This window comes from Notothenia rossii, assembly GCF_949606895.1.
Source record: "Notothenia rossii genome assembly, chromosome: 6".
Lineage (NCBI taxonomy): Eukaryota > Metazoa > Chordata > Actinopteri > Perciformes > Nototheniidae > Notothenia > Notothenia rossii.
In genome coordinates this window covers 57273751-57282686 of record NC_136909.1, presented here as the reverse complement: position 1 = coordinate 57282686, position 8936 = coordinate 57273751, and the positions used below count along the sequence as shown (strand labels likewise).

Below are 8936 nucleotides of genomic sequence, written 5' to 3'. Positions count from 1 at the left end.
AAAAAAGTTCCAATTGAAACTCGAAAAAGTTTTTTGAAGCCGCCATTGTATTTGCTGGCATTAGCATTATTAGCATTAGCATTAGCCCCGCGCACCAACGGAGAGAGAATAATTTATGGCAACACAAAAAAAAACATTGGAGCGGTGGAGTGATGAAGATGTGTCGGCGTTCTGGTGATTTACTCGGAAGGCTTCAGTAGAAGCTGCTGGGAGTCCCAAAAAAAGGGCCGCTCTCCGCGTGCCAAGAGGCAGGAGAGAGGCGCACAGCTGGATCCATGACGTCACTCACTCTGACAAGACACTCCGTACAGGGTGTGTCAGAGAGGAATGGGAGACATCCCTCAAATACAATTGAATAAATGAACAGCGGGAAGACCAAGATGCAGCAGTGCAAATGTCTTCCACTGACCTTCCTCCGTGCAAAGCCGTGGAGGAGGACATTCCTCTGGTGGAGTGCGCATTGAGGTTCTCCGGGGGATCCACCCCAGAGGAGACATATGTCTGTGACACAGCTTCACACAGCCAGTGTGACAGCCGTTGTGCAGACAGAGACTGGCCGATCGAGCGCTCTCTATAATGCACAAACAGGCGCTGAGAATGGCGCAAGGCAGCCGTGTGCGCCACTAGCAGGACAGCGCGCGCACAGGACAGACGAGATGAGACGCGGCTTCTTCCTCCGACCTGTGAGGAGGGGGAAAGAAGCCATCCAAGGTGATCACTCATGACGCTAAAGAGCTTGTGATGACCTTTGGCATAAAAGCTGGGTTAGGGCGTAAAACAGCTGAACTGCCATCTCCTTGGATCCGGAGGCATGACGGAGCCACAGAGAGAGCAGACAAATCACTCACCCTTTTCGCTGATAGAGCCAAAAGTAATACTGCTTTGCCTGACAACAGTTTAAGGGGAACCTGGTCTAAAGGTTCAAATGGGGCTTTGCTTAGTGCGCGTAACATCAAAGCCAAATCCCACTGAGGCGCCAGTGCGCGTGACACAGGTCTGAGTCTCCATACTCCTCGCATAACACGGCTGCTCTGCGAGCCCCTCTGTTCAATTCGCCGGGAATATACATTGCTCTGATGGAGAGCAACGTGTGTGCGCGCCCAGAACAGCAGCCTCCTGGCTGCGTTCAGAAGCTGCGCAGAACGTACTCCTCCCTGGCGATTGAGGTTGCTTCAATAGCCGTGGCCTGTTGTCTGTGCGAATCAACACATGTTTGATTGTACAGCAACGGGGCGACTCCTCCGTTCTTTTCCGAGATTTAGAATAATAGCGGAGTAAAAACCGCGCAAGACACTGTTCCTGGGATGACAGGAGTGTTTCTTATATCCCATGGAACTGCTGGGGGGGAGAGGCTTCTCTGTGATGTGCCGTAATGGTCGTCATGGTGACGAGCCACGCCATCGCGGCCGCTGCCCGTGAGGCAAAAGGGCTGTCAGGGAGTTTCCACACGCTGCATTTCACTCCGTCTCTCATCATGAGGCGCGTAGACGCCCAGGGGATTAGAGGTGTGTGCACGCTGTCCACACGAGGCGTTATAACGGTGCTCGTGGGTTATTATGACAGTGTGTAGGAGGCATATCTGGGACAGAGGAATGCCGCGAGCTCTACAGTTTATAAACCAATAGGTTAAAAACAGCAGGCTTCTGCAGCGAACGAACCACCTCTGGAGTGTCCCCCTGTTGGAAGAGACTCAGGGGTATCATCACGTGAGCAGCTGACGCCAACGCCGAGCAGCTGCGTCACAGAGAGGGCTGTGTGGGTTGTGACACACCGGAGGAGAGCTGTCAGTTCCTCCCCTCGCTGCCGCGAGAGCCGCGCTCTCATGCTGGCTGAGACAGCTCTTCTTCCAATTTATTATGAAACCCAGGCTTTGACAGATGCGATACGAGATGTACCGTCTGTAAAGCGACTTCCTCCCTGGAGCGAGCCAGCAAATAGCAGGTCGTCCAGAGAAAACCACACTCTCATCCCTCCTCTGTGTAGTGGCTCCAGCCTTCTCTACACAAAAAAGCGAGGAGTCAGGAAATATCCGAACCGCAGACGATTGTCTGGTCTGATATTCCCTGAATGGAAAACGCAGGAATTTCCTGTGTTTCGGGATGATGGGTACGTGGAAGTATGCATCCTTCAGGTGGAAGTGAACCAGTCGTCCTGGTGAAAATATTCCAGCACCTGTTTGATCGTCAGCATGTGGAATACTGACAGATCGAGGATGTCTCATTCCCCCAGACTTTTTCGGGATTAGAAAAATAACGGGAGTGAAAACCCCTGATTTTCCTCGTTTGAGGAACCCTGGAAATATCCTCTTTCAACAGGAATTCCAGCAGCTCGGATTGGAGCGCAAGAAATAGCTTCTGGGAGGACAGGAGTGTTTCCTGTATCCCATTGAACTGTGGGGGGGGGGGGGGAGAGGCGAACTGCAGGACGTATCCTCTGCTGATCAGCCTGCTCATCCATCTGTCCATCAGACACACTTGCTGCCACTCTGAGAAAAACTCTGAGAGCGGGCGCACGTGCTCGAGATGTGTTTTTGGTCGTCATTGTGACGAGCCACTGCCGCCGCTGCTCGTGAAGCAACCCAAGGCCTCCACACGCTGCGTCTCACTCCGACTCTCATCATGAGGCGCGTACACGCTCAGGGGATGGATGGAGGTGTGTGCAGTGCTGCCCACATGAGGCGTTATAACGGCGCTCATGGGTTTATTAAGGCCGTGTGTACGAGGCGTATCTCGGACAGAGGCATGCCGCGAGCTCTGTAGTTTATTAACCAACAGGTTAAAACCAGGCTTCTGCAGCGAGCCCTGCTGTCTACTAATCAACAGATTAATGGCAGTCGGCTTAATTAGCACGCTCTGAAATGTATTAACCGACAGGTTAAAACCAGGCTTTAGCAATGAGCACTGCTGGCTATTAACCAACAGGTTAAAGGTAGCTGGTTTACACAGGGCGTGAGGCAACCCAAGGTGGGCTTAGACCGAAAGAGCTGCGCGGGGGCCTCCATACGCTGCGTCTCACTCCGACTCTCATCATGAGGCGCGTACACGCTCAGGGGATGGATGGAGGTGTGCACAGTGCTGCCCACATGAGGCGTTATAACAGCGCTCATGGGTTTATTATGACCGTGTGTAGGAGGCGTATCTCGGACAGAGGAATGCCGCGAGCTCTGCAGGTTATTAACCGAGGTTAAAACCGGCAGGCTTCTGCAGCGAGCCCTGCTGTCTATTAACCGACAGATTAGTGGCAGCCGGCTTAATTAGCGAGCTCTGCAGTTTATTAACCGATAGCTTAAAGCCAGCAGGCTTCTTCAGCGAGCCCTGACGCCGTGGCGCTGCGGGCGCTGCCGCTGGGGGCACTCAGCCTGGAATACTGCTTATTCCCTCGTTCTGGCTTCTCTGTGATGTGCTGTAATGGTCGTCATGGTGACGAGCCATGCCATTGCCCTCGTCGCCGCTGCCCGTGGGGCGAAAGGGCTGCGAGGAAGCCTCCACACGCTGTGTTTCCCTCCAGCTGTCATCATGAGACGTGTACACGCTCAGCGGATGAGGGGAGGTGTGTGCAGTGCTGTCCACATGAGGTGTTATAACGGCGCTCATGGGTTATTATGACCGTGTGTAGGAGGCGTATCTCGGTGAGAGAAATGCCGCGAGCTCTGCAGGTTATTAACCCAGCAGGCTTCTGCTGGGAGCCCTGCTGTCTACTTAATCAACAGATTAGTGGCAGCCGGCTTAATTACCGGCTCCGCTTCCTCGGAGGCTCTCGCGTAGCAGACCAGGAGCGGGGGAGCCTCACTCCCCTTTGACTCGCCGCCGGGAGACCCTGTCTCTGGGCTGGCGGGGGAGTGGAGACGTGGGACGGAGCCCCTGCAGCCACCGAAATGCGAGTCTGACACCGAGGCGGTTGCTGTGGGCGTCTCTCCGCTTGCGGCCTCCTGTGGCCGCGGCTGCTGCGGGCGTTGGTGCCGCTGTGGGCGCTCAGCAGTCTGGAGCCAGCCGACATGCTGGCGAATGCCGTCCGCCTGTTCCGCGGCCGTCTTCATGGACTCCACCATGGCGTGGAACTGGGGTCCGAACAGCCCGTACGGGCTGATTGGAGCGTCCATTAGCACTTTTCTGGCCGTCTCCGTAACAGACGCCTGCTTCAGCCCGAGGTGGCGCTGGATCTGTGTCACCCACGCGGCCGCCAAACCACCCCCCCGCTCCGACTCTGTCTCCCCCGTTCGGGGGAGAGGAGGGAGGGGAGAACCGCACGGTGAACCATGGAGGGAGACGGGGTAGGAATCGTCCGACTCCTGCCCGGCACTCGGCTCCAGGGACATGTTGCCGTCCACGTGCTCCTGGACGGGCCAATCGTCCTCCTCGGCCGCAGCAGCTAGAGCGTCTGCTCTTCGCTTCCTATCGGCTGATGGGAGACGGCACAATGTGAGCAAGCGATCTGCTGGCTGAGAGCCGCGTCCGCGTGCTCTGGCCCCAGGCAGGATTCGCACATTGCGTGCTGGTTAAAGTCACAAATGACATTCTAATAGCCTCTGACAAGGGACTTGTCTCTATTCTTGTCTTACTCGATCTTAGTGCTGCATTTGATACTATCGACCATGATATCCTATTGCAAAGACTAGAGCACTTAGTTGGCATACAGGGAACTGCTTTAGGCTGGTTTAGGTCTTATCTATCTGAACGCTCTCAGTTTGTACGTGTCAACGATGAATCTTCCATGCAAACCAAAGTTAGCCATGGAGTGCCACAGGGCTCAGTGCTTGGACCTATTTTGTTCACCCTATATATGCTTCCGTTAGGCAATATTATAAGGAATCATTCTGTAAACTTTCATTGTTATGCGGATGATACTCAACTATATTTATCAATCAAGCCTGATGAAATTAATCATCTAAATAAAATTCAAGACTGCCTCAAGGACTTAAAAACGTGGATGACCTTAAATTTTTTGATGTTAAACACGACCAAAACTGAAGTTATTGTACTTGGCCCGAAGAATCTACGAAACAAATTATCTAAAGATATATTAACTATGGATGGCATTAATTTGGCCTCCAGTGAGACTGTAAGGAATCTTGGTGTTATATTTGATCAGGATTTATCCTTTAACGCCCACATAAAATCAATTTCAAGGACCGCCTACTTCCATCTACGTAACATTGCAAAAATCAGGCATATCTTGCCTCAAAACGATGCAGAGAAACTAGTCCATGCATTTGTTACTTCAAGGCTGGATTATTGTAACTCCTTATTATCAGGGTGTACCAAGAAGTCAGTCAAGTCGCTTCAGCTGATTCAAAATGCTGCAGCTCGTGTACTAACCAGAGTTAGGAAAAGGGACCACATTACTCCTGTTCTGGCTGCCTTACACTGGCTCCCTATAGAACACAGGATAGAATTTAAAATTCTTCTTCTCGCCTACAAAGCCCTTAATGGGCAGGCGCCATCTTACCTTAAAGAACTCATTATACCCTATTGTCCTACTAGGGCATTGCGTTCCAAGAATGCAGGGTTGTTGGTTGTTCCTAGAGTCTCTAAAAGTACAATGGGAGCCAGAGCCTTTTCTTATCAAGCTCCACTTTTGTGGAATCAGCTTCCAGTTTGTGTTCGGACGGCAGACACCCTATCCGTTTTTAAGAGTGCGCTTAAGACTTTCCTTTTTGATAAAGCTTATAGTTAGGGCTGATTAGATTCAGCCCCTAGTTTTGCTGATATAGGCTTAGTTTGTCGGGGGACATCTTACTTCTTCCTTCTCTCTGTCTATACCTGTGTACTCTCATGTTCCGATTAACCCAGCTTCCCCAAATTTCTTTCTTTTTGGTGTCTATATACGCCGGGATCCGGAGTCATGGATGATCCTGCGGTCCTGTGTCATGGATTGCGAGTCCTGGATCTTGAGTCGTGGCTGCGGTCCTGGATCATAAGTCCTGGATGGATATCCTCGTGGATTCATCTTCTTATTATACACACATGCATTTCAAAACATTTGGACTACCTATGTTGCAAATGTATTATCTTTTCAATTTACACACGGCATCTATTGCACGTCTGTCCGTCCTGGGAGAGGGATCCCTCCTCTGTTGCTCTCCCTGAGGTTTCTCCCATTTTTCCCTTTAAACTGTGGGGTTTTCTCTGGAAGTTTTTCCTTGTACGATGTGAGGGTCTAAGGACAGAGGGTGTCGTATTGTCATACTGATATTCTGTACAAACTGTGAAGTCCACTGAGACAAATGTAACATTTGTGATATTGGGCTATATAAATAAACATTGATTGATTGATTGATTGATGGTCATAGCTCATGATATATCCTGAGCCACATGAGGGACAACCTCGGACGCAGTTGTTGCTCATGATGATTAATAGTTATGTGCTTCAGTAACTGCCGTGGTTTGCTGAAGAAAAGAGGGAGCAGATTGTCGGGCCTCCTTCCTATTTATACCGGAAGGAAGCCCGAAGGTGGGGCCCACCTTGCGGGTGGGCGTGGACTACAAGTGTTTCAGTGCTGCGCGGGGGCGCAGGGGGATTACCCAATAGCGATAGCCTTAGAGGGCGAAGCCATATACGAAATAGAACGTTAACATCAGTGGGCCACAGCAAATGATGGTGAGAAGCTAAACTATCTATTAATTATGTCAATTACAGGGAGTGTGATTGTTGAAATAGGGTGTTAGCGGTCTTGCTGTTCAAAGAAGAATGACCACACTGTAGATCACCAACACTATGGTTTATTTTGTATTCACAGGCAAGTCAATGTTGTCGCAGTAAAAGTCCCAAGATAGCTCCTGGTGCAATAACATTTTCCCTTTCAGTGTTTTACTATTATGTCTGATGTTTCTCTATTAATATTGCTGCTGCATTAATGTGTATGTTGCATGTTACTGCTGTAGATGTGTTCCCAAGCCGCTCCGATTACAACGAGAGTTACAACGAGAACGTGACGTCATATTTACACAAGACAGATCCTTTCTAGACATAACCCAGCAGCTTCTACTCAGCGCCATATAGATAGAAGAGTTACGACAGCGGAAGTCCAAAAACGGTTATCGTCACGTGGTTCATGCAGACGAGGATCGTTCCCCGGAAGTTCATGGCGGGCAATGTGAATGCATTGATAACAGGAGATAGAACTACGATTTTTGGTAATTATTAGTGAATAAAGGTTTTGATTTACAATATTTATACAACAAATCGATATGTGTATGTATTTACATCAATATGTTTTAAAAAATAAAATAGAATTTGATAATATTAATTGATAATATTAGGATTAGTGTGAACAACTAGTTTACATGTTAGGCTAACAGTGCCTTGGTTAAAGAGCCTGTTGCGGTTTATTTATAGCTTTGAATTCTTTAAAACCAATATTATCTTCTTAAACTTGTATGGTAGTCAGGAGCATCACTTTCTAATGTTTATTGATATATTTAGAGGGAGGGGATCTAAAGGAATGCTTCAAAATTCAGATTAGATTCATTTCTACCATTTTCTTAAATACATGGTAGTTTCAGTAATCCCATGGTAATTGAGAACACAAGTTATCTAAATGACTAATGTCATCTTTATGGCTTTCAGAAAGGACAGGAGACCGACAGGTGACTATCAAAGGACTAGCAGCAGCAGCAGCAGCAGCAGCATGATGATGATGATGATGTTAAATGTGTTGTTTTAGGAATATCCATTGCAAATACATGGAATTCAATAAACATTGAATAGCATATCATGCAGTTTGTCTGTGCCTTTTCCTCCGTGTTGTCCCGGTTTGCTGTGCTGCCTCCTAGTCGCCACCATGGTTTGCTGTGCTGCCTGGGGATGCTCAAATCGCTTGAGAAAAGGAGTACGAATGTACGGCTTCCCCACTGACACAGAGCGGAGGAAAAATGGCTGGCTCAAGTCAGCAGTAGCAATTTCACGACCAACAGCAAAAAATATGTGAGGTTATTATATACAAACACTGCATTTGCACTTTTTCACAAAACGAAAACTACACCATTGGGAAAGCTTAATGTTTTGTTTAATACAAAAAAACAGGGAAAGGCTTGAAAAACACAGAGTTGAGACTCAGGGTGCAGGGTGAGGGTCTCAGTGCAGGTATTCAGGCTCCATTGAATCCCCCTCTGGTTCTTGTGCTGAAAGAGGGAGTAACAGACAGGAGAAAGGGTTATACACACCTATATAGCACACCTATTGGATGGGAAATTGCCTTGGGGAGATAAGGTGTGGTCTTTTTTCCCAACTGAAGTTATGGAACTTTATTATTTGTGAGTTTAACAAAGTATGACAAATGGCATCAGTAACAGATGTGAAATGAATTTCTATAAAGTTGTCTCACATTCTTGGTCATATTTTATATACAGTATGTAATGAGTACATGTCCAGTAAGTGTTTCCTAATACTGTGTATTCAACCACTATGGTATAGTGTATGCCGGTACTATGGTATGGTATCCTAGCTTACTCTGTTATCTGTAAACGTTCCCTAAATCTACTAATTTAGGGATAATCCACTGACATCCTTTAATACACATGTTAATTTGAATCAGATGTGCTGATAATATCCGCAATATAAATCTTTAAACTTCTTCTTACCTTTAAAAGTCCGTCACGAACGGGCTATTATGCTGCAACTCTACACCTCTGTTAGCATTGGCGCTAACTTCCGGGGAACGATTGAGAGGTTACACGATCCGCCATTGCTGTAAAAAAGTGGTCCATTGGAGTGAACGGAGATTTTTCTTCTTCTTCTTCTTTTCTTTAATGGCTAATCGCTTCCACTTGGAGCATATATCGCCACCTACTGTTTAGTTATTAAATGTTCATACTAAATCCTTGTCCTCAGACCAGTGCTTTTGAGGAATTTGAAGATCAGCTTGTTTGCTTCATTTCTTGATTTACTTTCAAATATTGCCTTGAAATCCATGTCCTTGATGTTGAGTTGTTCCAGGG

At 48.0% G+C, this 8936-nt stretch overlaps 1 long non-coding RNA gene across 1 annotated transcript; it reads right to left on the bottom strand.

Annotated features, from left to right (window-relative positions):
• Positions 1-7988: 7988 nt before the first annotated feature.
• LOC307043062 lies at positions 7989-8758 on the bottom strand. Its single transcript, XR_013809275.1, has 2 exons — positions 8580-8758; positions 7989-8120 (listed from the first exon to the last, which is right to left on the bottom strand). It is a non-coding gene; the product is annotated as an uncharacterized lncRNA (long non-coding RNA).
• Between the last annotated feature and the right edge of the window lie 178 nt (positions 8759-8936).